Here is a 12,694-nt window from a genome sequence, read left to right as displayed (position 1 = left end):
CGTCGGGAGACAACGGAAGAAGAGGATGGATCCGCGTCGCCTGCTTCAAGATGGACCCGCTCCGCACCGGATGGAAGAAGATTGAAGATGCCGCTTGGAGAAGATGTTTGCCGGTCCGGATGTCCTCTTCTTGCCGGATAGGAGGAAGACTTTGGAGCCTCTTCTGGACCTCTTCAGCACCGGATGATGGATCGCCAACCCCCGCTTGGGTTGGATGAAGATGTTGGAGCCAGGACGGATCGGTGAACCTGGTATGGTGAAGACAAGGTAGGAAGATCTTCAGGGGCTTAGTGTTAGGTTTATTTAAGGGGGGTTTGGGTTAGATTAGGGGTATGTGGGTGGTGGGTTGTAATGTTGGGGGGGGGTATGGTATGTTTTTTTTTACAGGCAAAAGAGCTGAAATCCTTGGGGCATGCCCCGCAAAGGGCCCTGTTCAGGGCTGGTAAGGTAAAAGAGCTTGTAACTTTTTTAATTTAGAATAGGGTAGGGAATTTTTTATTTTGGGGGGCTTTGTTATTTTATTAGGGGGCTTAGAGTAGGTGTAATTAGTTTAAAATTGTTGTAATATTTTTCTTATGTTTGTAAATATTTTATTATTTTTTGTAACTTAGTTCTTTTATATTTTTTGTACTTTAGCTAGTTTATTTAATTGTATTTATTTGTAGGAATTGTGTTTAATTAATTTATTGATAGTGTAGTGTTAGGTTAATTGTAGGTAATTGTAGGTAGTTTATTTAATTAATTTATTGATAGGGTAGTGTTAGGTTTAATTATATCTTAGGTTAGGATTTATTTTACAGGTAAATTTGTTATTATTTTAACTAGGTAACTATTAAATAGTTCTTAACTATTTAATAGCTATTGTACCTGGTTAAAATAATTAAAAAGTTGCCTGTAAAATAAATATTAATCCTAAAATAGCTATAATATAATTATAATTTATATTGTAGCTATATTAGGATTTATTTTACAGGTAAGTATTTAGCTTTAAATAGGAATCATTTATTTAATAAGAGTTAATTAATTTCGTTAGATGTAAATTATATTTAACTTAGGGGGGTGTTAGTATTAGGGTTAGACTTAGCTTTAGGGGTTAATACATTTATTATAGTAGCGGTGAGGTCCGCTCGGCAGATTAGGGGTTAATAATTGAAGGTAGGTGTCGGCGATGTTAGGGAGGGCAGATTAGGGGTTAATACTATTTATGATAGGGTTAGTGAGGCGGATTAGGGGTTAATAACTTTATTATAGTAGCGCTCAGGTCCGCTCGGCAGATTAGGAGTTAATAAGTGTAGGCAGGTGTCGGCGACGTTGAGGGGGGCAGATTAGGGGTTAATAAATATAATATAGGGGTCAGCGATGTTAGGGCAGCAGATTAGGGGTACATAGGGATAACGTAGGTTGCGGCGGTTTACGGAGCGGCAGATTAGGGGTTAAAAAAAATATGCAGGTGTCAGCGATAGCGGGGGCGGCAGATTAGGGGTTAATAAGTGTAAGGTTAGGGGTGTTTAGACTTGGGGTACATGTTAGAGTGTTAGGTGCAGACGTAGGAAGTGTTTCCCCATAGGAAACAATGGGGCTGCGTTAGGAGCTGAACGCTGCTTTTTTGCAGGTGTTAGGTTTTTTTTCAGCTCAAACAGCCCCATTGTTTCCTATGGGAGAATCGTGCACGAGCACGTTTTTGAGGCCGGCCGCGTCCGTAAGCAACTCTGGTATCGAGAGTTGCATTTGCGGTAAAAATGCTCTACGCTCCTTTTTTGGAGCCTAACGCAGCATTTGATTAAACTCTCGATACCAGAGTTAAATTTATGGTGCGGCCAGAAAAAAGCCCGCGGAGCGTTAACAGCCCTTTTACCGCCGAACTCCAAATCTAGGCCTATGAGAGCAAGTGTTTGTGCTAGAGGTTGGCATAACACAGTCCATAATCCATACAAAAAGTTTGTTTTTTGAGCAATTAAAGACACCGTCCATGATGGTAGCACACATATGCAATTAAAAGGTCCAAGCTCCATTCAAGGAGGTTGTTTTTTTAGCAATTGAAGACACAGTCCATGATGGTGGTACACGTATGCAATTAAACTGTCCATGCTCCATTACTCATTTATATAACCACTCCCTTAATTGATATGAGATGCAATTATCACTGTACCTGTCATGATAATAATTACAAATAAATAATTTTGAGGTTCTTATAAATTATAATAAATGCCCACATCTCACAGACTGTGGGCACAGGGCACCTCCTTTTGCAGACGTAATCTGATTCACATTTGTTTTCTGTGTTATATTTAAAAAAAAAAAAAAGATATGTATCAAATTCACTTTTTTGGGGGGTGGGGTGGGGGGGGCCTTCTTAGATTCTTGCACCTGGGCCCTGTGGTTTCTAGTTACGCCTCTGGCAATGAGAGCTAGCTGAACACATCAGATAAGCTAATAAGAAGAGGCATATATGTGTAACTACCAATTAACAGCTAGTTTCCAGTAGTATATTGCTGCTTCTGAGCCTACCTAGATATGCTTTTCAACAAAGATTTACAAGACGATTAAGCAAATTAGATAATAGATGTTAATTGGAAAGTTATGCTGTATATAAATCATGAAAGGAAAAACATGTGTTTTATGTCTTTTCAAGACCAAGTTGTATGCCCTAATAAATAAAAACAGCTTTAATTTCTTTTTACATGTTTAACTATTTTAAATATGTGCTGAACCACTTAACTGCACATGGTGACCACTTGTTGTCATCCAAGGTGCTGCTTTTAGGGCTAAGGGCAGCACCCTGCGCGCTTACCGGAAACTATGAGGTGGCCAAGAGGCCCTGTATCACCGGGTGTGGTGAGGTGATGTCACAATTAGTAGTGTTTTTGTAACAATGTATAGTTTTGCTTATTTTTAAATAACATTGTGCTGATTTTCAGACTCCTAACCAAGCCCCAACGTTTTGGATGTATACTGATGTAAGTTTTTGAAAGGTTTTATACTGGATTTTTAGATCAGTATCTGTGCATATTATTCTTTATAGTAGTGTCATGCAGTTATATAAAATAGGTGTATTATGTCCCTTTAAGGGAGCTGGATGTGAGGTAAGTGTTTAAACCCCTCAATCTCAGCTCCGTTAAAAAGAGACATTACACACTAAATAAATGCTATATACAATGATGCACTCACAGAAAAGATTAGTATGAGAATAACATGTAGATGTATTTTTTGATGTTTCATTAGTTGTTTAAATAGTGACAAAATTGTAAAGTTTTAGTGTCTATAAAACAATGGGCACTGCCATGTTGTAACTTAGGTTACCTTCTCTGCTGTGGCCAATTGGAGACATTAATAAATAGGTCACTAGAGTGAGCAACCTATTGCTGGGTGCAATATAACAGTGTTCTGCACTTCCATTTCAAAAATTAACTGAAAGGCTCACAATTTCAGAATGGAATTAGAGGAAAAGGGGACAAAATAAATAATGAAGCATATTGCAGTTTTGTTTTTTTTATAAATCCAAATTGTAATTTTATATTACCACCTCAACGTTTTTAATGTCCCTTTTAGTCCTAAAGACCCCCAAAGACCCACCGTTTGAAAGGTAATTGCCTAATCTTTCAAACAGTGTGTATCTTGGGGATATAAAGTAAAATAAAAAATAAATAAAAATGACATAAACATGTATAAACATAATATATCTATATCTAACAGGCCATCAAAAAAGTCATAGATACCTCTATGCCCCCTCATTTTAAAGCCTAGAAGCCCGTCTTTAAAATAAAGCCTCTATATAAGTTTTAATAGCCATTATGGTTAATAGTAATCACCTGGTGTGAATAAATGAATATTTATTTGAGCAGAGGCTCATGGGAGCCCCTATGTGCAAATAGTATTTATATATATATACCTGCCCCAAAGTTATAATTTATATGAAAATAACCCCTTCTGTTTTCACTATAGAGTTTATAGAAAAAACCTCACACACACACACACTTTTGTTTGCAACCTTGTTTACTAAAACTTTAATATTTTTTTTTCTCAGGGCATCAAAAAGGTCTAGAGACCCCTAGAGACCCTTATTATGAATCCCATAATCCCTTATTTAAAGGGACAGTCTAATTTAATATTTGTATTGTTTAAAAGATAGCTAAGCCCTTTTTTACCCATTCCCCAGTTTTGCATAACCAACATTATTATATTAATACACTTTTTACATCTGTGGACTGCCTCTTTTCTCAGTAATTTTTACAAACTTGCATTTTGGGCAGTCAGTCCTGACTTATAAATACTGCCACGGGAGTGAGCACAATGTTATCTATATGACAAACATGAACTAGCACTGTCTAGCTGTGAAAAGCTAATACAAATGCACTCAGATAAGAGGCGGCCTTCAAGGGCTTCAAAATTAGCATATGAGACTACCTAGGTTTAGCCTTCAACAAAGAATACCAAATGAACAAAGCAAATTTGATGATAAAACTAAACTGCAAAGTTGTTAAAAAATAAATGCCCTAGAGGGTGCTACAGCAGAGTGCTATTGAGCGTCGGGAAATGTTATTACAAGTAGTAAAGCATTAGCATTTGAGAGGATTTCTGAGTGTGCACTAAACCACTATGCACAATGTGAGACACACTTGGCACTTTTGTACAGTGTGTGTCTGAGATCACTTTCATTTGCAAGGAGGTAAGACTTATTTAGTAAATATTTTTTAATTTATTAGTTCAATTTCAGATTATAACTTCAGTGTGGTAGTTTAATGGAGGGGCAAGGGGTCCATAAAAACATTTTTTAGCAATATGCAGCAGTGTATTCATAATTATTTGACAATGCTGTAGACATTCTATATTTAAAACCATGCAGAAATGTTTCCTCCTCAACATACAAATGGTAGGTGCCCTTTTGGCAGATATTATTATTTATTTTCTTAAATCAAAGTTTTTTATTGAGGTAATGCTTGCTACAGCAACACATTTTCAAAGCAAGTGTTGTAACTACAAATCTTCATAAACATTGTAACAGAATTACAGCAAACAACAAAACAGATTTAGCATAGTATAGCCATACGTCTATAAGTTACTTTTCTTTATTCTGGTTAGTCGAAACATTTTCATGGTGGTCATGACACCTGGTAATCTCTAGTGTTAGAAGAGTAAGGTTTACCATACTAAATAGGAAAAGAACACAAAAAATGATACCTCTTTTCTTATTTTTTCCATATGAGTAATAAAACATATCTCCCCAAGCAATACCATCGCCTCATAGTATGATACCTTATGTAACTTGTTGACAAATGAGTATATCTACTTGTTCTATAGTAATAAAAAGAAACTGAAGGGGAGATAATCAATTTGGCGGATTAGTACCGCCAATATATTCACCTATATGGGTGAATACTAGCTAGGTTGCAGCTTGAGCATATAATAACACTTGAACTGTAGTAACTTATGATAAGGAGAATAAAGTGAGTGTCAGCAACACTAAGTATAGTTAAGCAACCATTACTGTATGTAAAAAAGGTAAAGGGTTTGAACTAGAAGGAAAATGTTATTTTGTTTAGTACATTTTATATGGATGAAACCAATGGCACCTTCCTGGATACCCCCACTCAGTTATAGCTAGTTACTCTTTTGCATTTCAATTTTAAAGTCTTGCCCAAAAGATTAAGGACATTACCCAGTGATATACAATACATCCAACTTCCCTGTGGCTTAAGTGCGGCTTGTGCAAAGGTGAGTGATTATACGTTTAGGAAAAGGGCACACGCTCGTGCGCAGCTGAAGCTTAATTGCACCGCTTGCATGGGCTATTATGAACTTTATATGGAATTCCTAAGAAAGGGGGCCTAATGTATGAGTAACGCTAGGGGCACACATTGTTTATGCACTATTTACTTGTATTATCACTCCTGGGCCACATGTAATAGTTTACAACTTAATCATATATTGATGCTGGTACTGTGATTGCTTTTGAGATAGAACATAAAGTATTTGTCAGTGACCCTGAGCATAGCTAAGCAACTATTGCCGCATATATGGTTAAGACAAATGGTACCTTCCTAGTTTTACCCATTCCATAGCATGTATTCACTCATATACATTTCAAATTTTAAAGCCTTGTCTGGATGTTTAAGGGCAATACAAGATGAAATACAATAAATCAAACCTCCCTGTGGCTATAGTATGGTTTATACTACTGTGAATGACTATATCTTTAGGGAATGGGTACACTCCCGCGTATATATTCCAGAATCAGTTACATAGCTTGTATGAACTATTATGATATTTATATAGAGCTTCTGAGCAAAGGGTCTTAATTTATGATTAGAGATATGATCACACATTGTTACGCTATTTACTTATAACATCTAACAGAATATGTGTACTAGATACCCAGTTTGAGCAAAGTGATTAAAACTATAAGCCAGGTCCCTTAACTAAACATGAGACTATATAGTCATCATTAATATATGGGGAGCTGAGAAATAAAATGAGGCTGACCGCAGGTCAGAGTAAAAGTACAATACAAAAGTCCAAAATATTGTAGCTGCCTTAGGCAAAACCATTATCTTGTGGAGAGCTATAAAAACACCTTTAACCATCACACAATTCCTCTTTTAGCATGGCTGAACTTGCCGCAGAAGAAATAAGGGTTCAAGGCTGAGCATATGGTGAAAGGGCGTTGTCGGAAAGAGCCCAATGAGTACATCTGAGCCACCGGGGACAAGGATACCAGGTGAAAATGAGAGTTCGGAGTTGCATCAGTTCTTGCTAAAGATGGTCCCACATGGGAATTGAAGTTGCCAGTCATCACTGGAACAAAAGGAGTCTCTATATCCCACGTGGGGTGGCCGGCCACATCCACCCACGCTAGTATCTGCTTCCTCTCAGGGGCTCTCTCTGTCTCGGAAGTACGAGAGATAGATGCAACATCCGAGTCTCCATTTCTTTGGCGTTGTTGCTTCATAGATGGGGTCCTTCTTAGTACGGGAAAGCTCAAAGTGCCCTCCATAATGCTGAGATGGGATTGCGGGCAGCTGTGCTGCATGTCATGATCCATTGCAGTTTCCATTTGCTTTTCCTTGTATGGATGCTTTTGAGGGCGATCTTTCGTGACAGCTATAAGATGAGCGAAATTAATGTCTATTTTCTGAGCTAGAGCAACCAAGAGGGCTTGTATTTCATTCTGTAATGTCCCATCCATATTAGCAGGTTTCTTTACCTTCTAGTGTGAGCAGTAAAATGAATCTGCATTACCCGGCAGACCGGGGCGGGGATAAACTGATGTAGACAGGCTGCCACCTTGCCTCTTTAGATGTCCAGACTGATGGTTCCTTATATACAATCTCCAAAAGATAGATATCAGCTGGTCCAGCTAAACTTAGTTAATATAGTTACTATAGTATTTATATTAACTATATTAACTCTATCTAACCCTAACACCCCTAACTAAATTTATATTAAATTAATCTAATTCATTTATAAACTAAAATATTCCTATTTAAATCTAAATACTTACCTATAAAATAAACCCTAAGATAGCTACAATATAATGAATAATTACATTGCAGCTATGTTAGGGTTAATATTTATTTTACAGGTAAATAGTTAATTATTTTAACTAGGTATAATAGCTATTAAATAGTTATTAACTATTTAATATCTACCTAGTTAAAATAATTACCCAATTACCTGTAAAATAAATCCTAACCTAAGTTACAAATACACCTACACTATCAATAAATTAAATAAACTACAAACATCTATCTAAAAATACAATTAAATTAACTAAACTAAATTACAAAAAAAACCCACTAAATTACAAAAAATAAAAAAAGATTACAAGATTTTTAAGCTAATTACACCTATTCTAAGCCCCCTAATAAAATAATAAACCCCCAAAATAAAAAAAATTCCCTGCCCTATTCTAAATTAAACAAATTTCAAAGCTCTTTACCTTACCAAAAGCCCCAAAGAATTCAGCTCTTTTGCATACAAATACAATACCCCCCCCCCCATTACAGCCCACCACCCACATACCCCTATTCTAAAACCACCCAAACCCCCCTTAAAAAAGCCTAACACTACCCCCCTGAAGATCTCCCTACCTTGTCTTCACCACACCGGGCCGAACTCCTGATCCGATCCGGGCGATGTCTTCCTCCAAGCGGCAAAGAAGAATTCTTCCTCCGGCGATGTCTTCCTCCAAGCGGCAAAGAAGAATTCTTCCTCCGGCGACGTCTTCCTCCAAGCGGCAGCAAAGTCTTCATTCTTCCGGCGGCATCTTCAATCTTCTTTCTTCGCTCCGCCGCCGCGGAGCATCCATCCCGGACGACTACTGAACTATGAATGAGGTACCTTTAAATGACGTCATCCAAGATGGCGTCCGCCGAATTCCGATTGGCTGATAGGATTCTATCAGCCAATCGGAATTAAGTTAGAAAAATCTGATTGGCTGATTGAATCAGCCAATCAGATTCAAGTTCAATCCGATTGGCTGATCCAATCAGCCAATCAGATTGAGCTCGCATTCTATTGGCTGTTCCGATCATTCGTAGTTCAGTAGTCGTCCGGGATGGATGCTCCGCTGCGGCGGAGCGAAGAAAGAAGATTGAAGATGCCGCCGGAAGAATGAAGACTTTGCTGCCGCTTGGAGGAAGACGTCGCCGGAGGAAGAATTCTTCTTTGCCGCTTGGAGGAAGACATCGCCGGAGGAAGAATTCTTCTTTGCCGCTTGGAGGAAGACATCGCCCGGATCGGATCAGGAGTTCGGCCCGGTGTGGTGAAGACAAGGTAGGGAGATCTTCAGGGGGGTAGTGTTAGGCTTTTTTAAGGGGGGTTTGGGTGGTTTTAGAATAGGGGTATGTAGGTGGTGGGTTGTAATGGGGGGGGTATTGTATTTGTATGCAAAAGAGCTGAATTCTTTGGGGCATGCCCCACAAAAGGCCCTTTTAAGGGCTGGTAAGGTAAAGAGCTTTGAAATTTGCTTAATTTAGAATAGGGCAGGGAATTTTTTTATTTTGGGGGTTTATTATTTTATTAGGGGGCTTAGAATAGGTGTAATTAGCTTAAAAATCTTGTAATCTTTTTTTTATTTTTTGTAATTTAGTGTTTGTTTTTTTTTGTAATTTAGTTTAGTTAATTTAATTGTATTTTTAGATAGATGTTTGTAGTTTATTTAATTTATTGATAGTGTAGGTGTATTTGTAACTTAGGTTAGGATTTATTTTACAGGTAATTGGGTAATTATTTTAACTAGGTAGATATTAAATAGTTAATAACTATTTAATAGCTATTATACCTAGTTAAAATAATTAACTATTTACCTGTAAAATAAATATTAACCCTAACATAGCTACAATGTAATTATTCATTATATTGTAGCTATCTTAGGGTTTATTTTATAGGTAAGTATTTAGATTTAAATAGGAATATTTTAGTTTATAAATGAATTAGATTAATTTAATATAAATTTAGTTAGGGGTGTTAGGGTTAGATAGAGTTAATATAGTTAATATAAATACTATAGTAACTATATTAACTATATTAACCCTAATATAATTAGGGTTAATATAGTTAATATATATAATGTAATACCTATATTAACTATAATATACTTAGGGTTAATATAGATAATATAGCTGGCGGCGGGGTAGGTAGATTAAATTAGGTGTTAATCATTTTAATAGAGATGGCGGCGGTGTAAGGGGCTTACATTAGGGGTTAATAATATTAATATAGCTGGCGGCGGTATAGGGGGATTAGATTAGGGGTTAATAATTTTTATATAGGTGGCGGCGGTGTAAGGGGTCAGATTAGGGGATAGATAAGGTAGATGACAGCGGTGTAAGGGGTTCTAATTAGGGGATAGATAAGGTAGATGGCAGCGGTTTTAGGGGCTCACAGTAGGGGGTTAGTTTATGTAGATGGCGGCGGGGTCCGGGAGCGGCGGTTTAGGGGTTAATAACTTTATTAGGGATTTCGGGGGGGGATCGCGGTTGACAGGTAGATAGACATTGCGCATGCGTTAGGTGTTAGGTTTATTTTAGAAGATCGCGGTCGACAGGGAGATAGACATTGCGCATGCGTTAGGTGTTAGGTTTATTTTAGAAGATTGCGGTTGACAGGGAGATAGACATTGCGCATGCGTTAGGTGTTAGGTTTATTTTAGCAGGCAGTTTAGGGAGTTACGGGGCTCCAATAGTCAGCGTAAGGCTTCTTACGGCTGCTTTTTGTGGCAAGGTGAAAATGGAGTAAGTTTTCTCCATTTTCGCCACGTAAATCCTTACGCTGCATATTGGATACCAAACTGCGCTGGTTTGGTATACCTGCCTATAGCCCAAAAAACTACGGGCGACGGCAGAAATATACGCGCGTAACTTCTAGGTTACGCCGTATATGTGATACCAAACCCGCGCAAATATTGGCGTCGCCGGATTTTGCGGGCGACGATTTTTATCGGATCGACCCCATGTTTGGGGGGTTTTCCCCACCATTTTCCACAACCAAGAGCACCACTTCAAATCTGGTGTACAAATGTTCCCATCTGTCAGCTATACTTATGGATTTTTAAAATGCTGTACTCTATATGGTCTTGGTGTAACCATAAGCTGTGGTACTCAGTCTCATATCATTAGATCTGGTTAAATGCAGGATTTAGGCTTGTTTGTATGTATTTCAAAATTAAGTCAGCTGTAGTGTAAACTGAACAGTGTTAAGTTAACCTGTCTCATTTCAAACACTGAGCCACCGTAGCCTGAGAGTATATTTTATGCAGATGTAGAAAGCTTAGATAAAATGCCTCTTGACATCTGGAAAGTCCTTGCATAAAGGGGCAATAAACTGGAATGTAATATATATATATATATATATATATATATATATATATAAATAATGGGGGGTGTCCTAAAAGCCGCTATGTCCAGATGCAAAACTCACAAGCTCCAGGCCTTATAACAACAATATGCTGAATATATATTCTCCACCTTGACAATCAATATTTTTTTTAGTGGAATTTGTTTTGCTAAGTTTAGCTGGACCAGCTGATATAAATACTATAGTAACTATATTAACCCTAATATAATTAGGGTTAATATAGTTAATAGTTAATATATATAATGTAATACCTATATTAACTATAATATACTTAGGGTTAATATAGGGTATAGGGTTAATATAGATAATATAGCTGGCGGCGGGGTAGGTAGATTAAATTAGGGGTTAATCATTTTAATAGAGATGGCGGCGGTGTTAGGGGCTTACATTAGGGGTTAATAATTTTAAGATAGATGGCGGCGGTGTTAGGGGCTCACTTTAGGGGGTTATAGATATAATATAGCTGGCGGTGGGGTACGGGAGCGACGGTTTAGGGGTTAATAACTTTATTAGGTTGCGGCGGGGTACGGGAGCGGCGGTTTAGGGGTTAATAGCTTTTTTATTGTTAGGATAATGAGGGGGGATAGCGGATAGAGGGTTAGACGTGTCGGGCTATGTTAGGGAGGCGTGTTAGACGTGTCGGGCTATGTTTAGGAGGCGTGTTAGACAGTGCGGGTGATTTAGACTTTAGTCAGGTTTTGTAGGCGCCAGCAGTTTCTAACGTGGCGCAAGTCACTGGCGACTCCAAAAATCTGTACTTACGCAGATTTCTGGACATCGCTGGTTTGTGAGACTTGCGCCACTTTAGCAAGTGACGGCGCTGCATATTGGATGGCTCGAGTTGCGAGCTGAAACTGCGAGCGACGTGGGTTCCCTCGCTTGCGCCGCAAACTGCGATCTATATCGGATCGCGCCCCATATGTCAACCTTTCAAAAGTACTTTTCTTTATTGACCCATTCTGGGAGATCATTAATGTACAATTTTGAATTCACAGAAGTATTTTTGTTTGCACATTTACAAATATGATTCTTTAAAAAGTGACCTCTTAATTTTGCTATTGTTATCATGCATGTCACACACAGTTGATTTAGAGGATGGCATGTGCAGAAATTGTACTTCCTGTGAGTGTCTCTGTGGGTGTCTGTGTTTGTCATTGTGCTTTTGTTGATGTCTCTATGAGTGTGTATGTATTTGTTTTCTGTGGGTCTCTCTGCGAGTGTGTGTGTGTCTGTCTTTGTGCATTTTCTGTGGATATCTCTGTGAGGGTGTGTGTGTGTATGTCTTTGAGCATTTTCTGTAAGTGTCTCTGTGAGGGTGTGTGTGTGTGTACGTCTTTGTGCATTTTCTGTGGATTTCTCTGTGAGGGTGTGTGCGTATTTCTTTGTACATATTCTGCTGGTGTCTCTGTGAGGGTTTGTGTGTGTGTATGTATGTCTTTGTGTATTTTCTGTGGCTTCCTCTGTGAGGGTAGGTGTGTATGTCTTTGTGTGTTTTCTATGGATGTCTCTGTGAGGGTGTGTGTGTATGTCTGTGTTTTCTGTGGATATCTCTTTGAGGGTATGTGCATATATCTTTGTGCATTTTCTGTGGGTGTCTCTTTGAAGGTGTGTGTATGTGTATGAATGTCTGTGTGTTTTCTGTGAATGTCTCTGTGAGGCTGTGTGCATATGTCTGTGTTTTTTGTGGGTGTCTCTGTGATGGTGTGTGCACATGTCTGTGTGTTTTCTGTGGGTGTCTCTGTGAGGGTGTGTGTTTGTCTATGTGTTTGTTTTCGATGTCTAAGTGAGGGTGTGTATATATGTATGTCTTTGTGTGTTTTTTGTTGGTGTCTCTCTGTGT

Source organism: Bombina bombina, chromosome 4 (assembly GCF_027579735.1).
Source record: "Bombina bombina isolate aBomBom1 chromosome 4, aBomBom1.pri, whole genome shotgun sequence".
NCBI lineage: Eukaryota > Metazoa > Chordata > Amphibia > Anura > Bombinatoridae > Bombina > Bombina bombina.
This window is presented reverse-complemented; position numbering follows the sequence as displayed.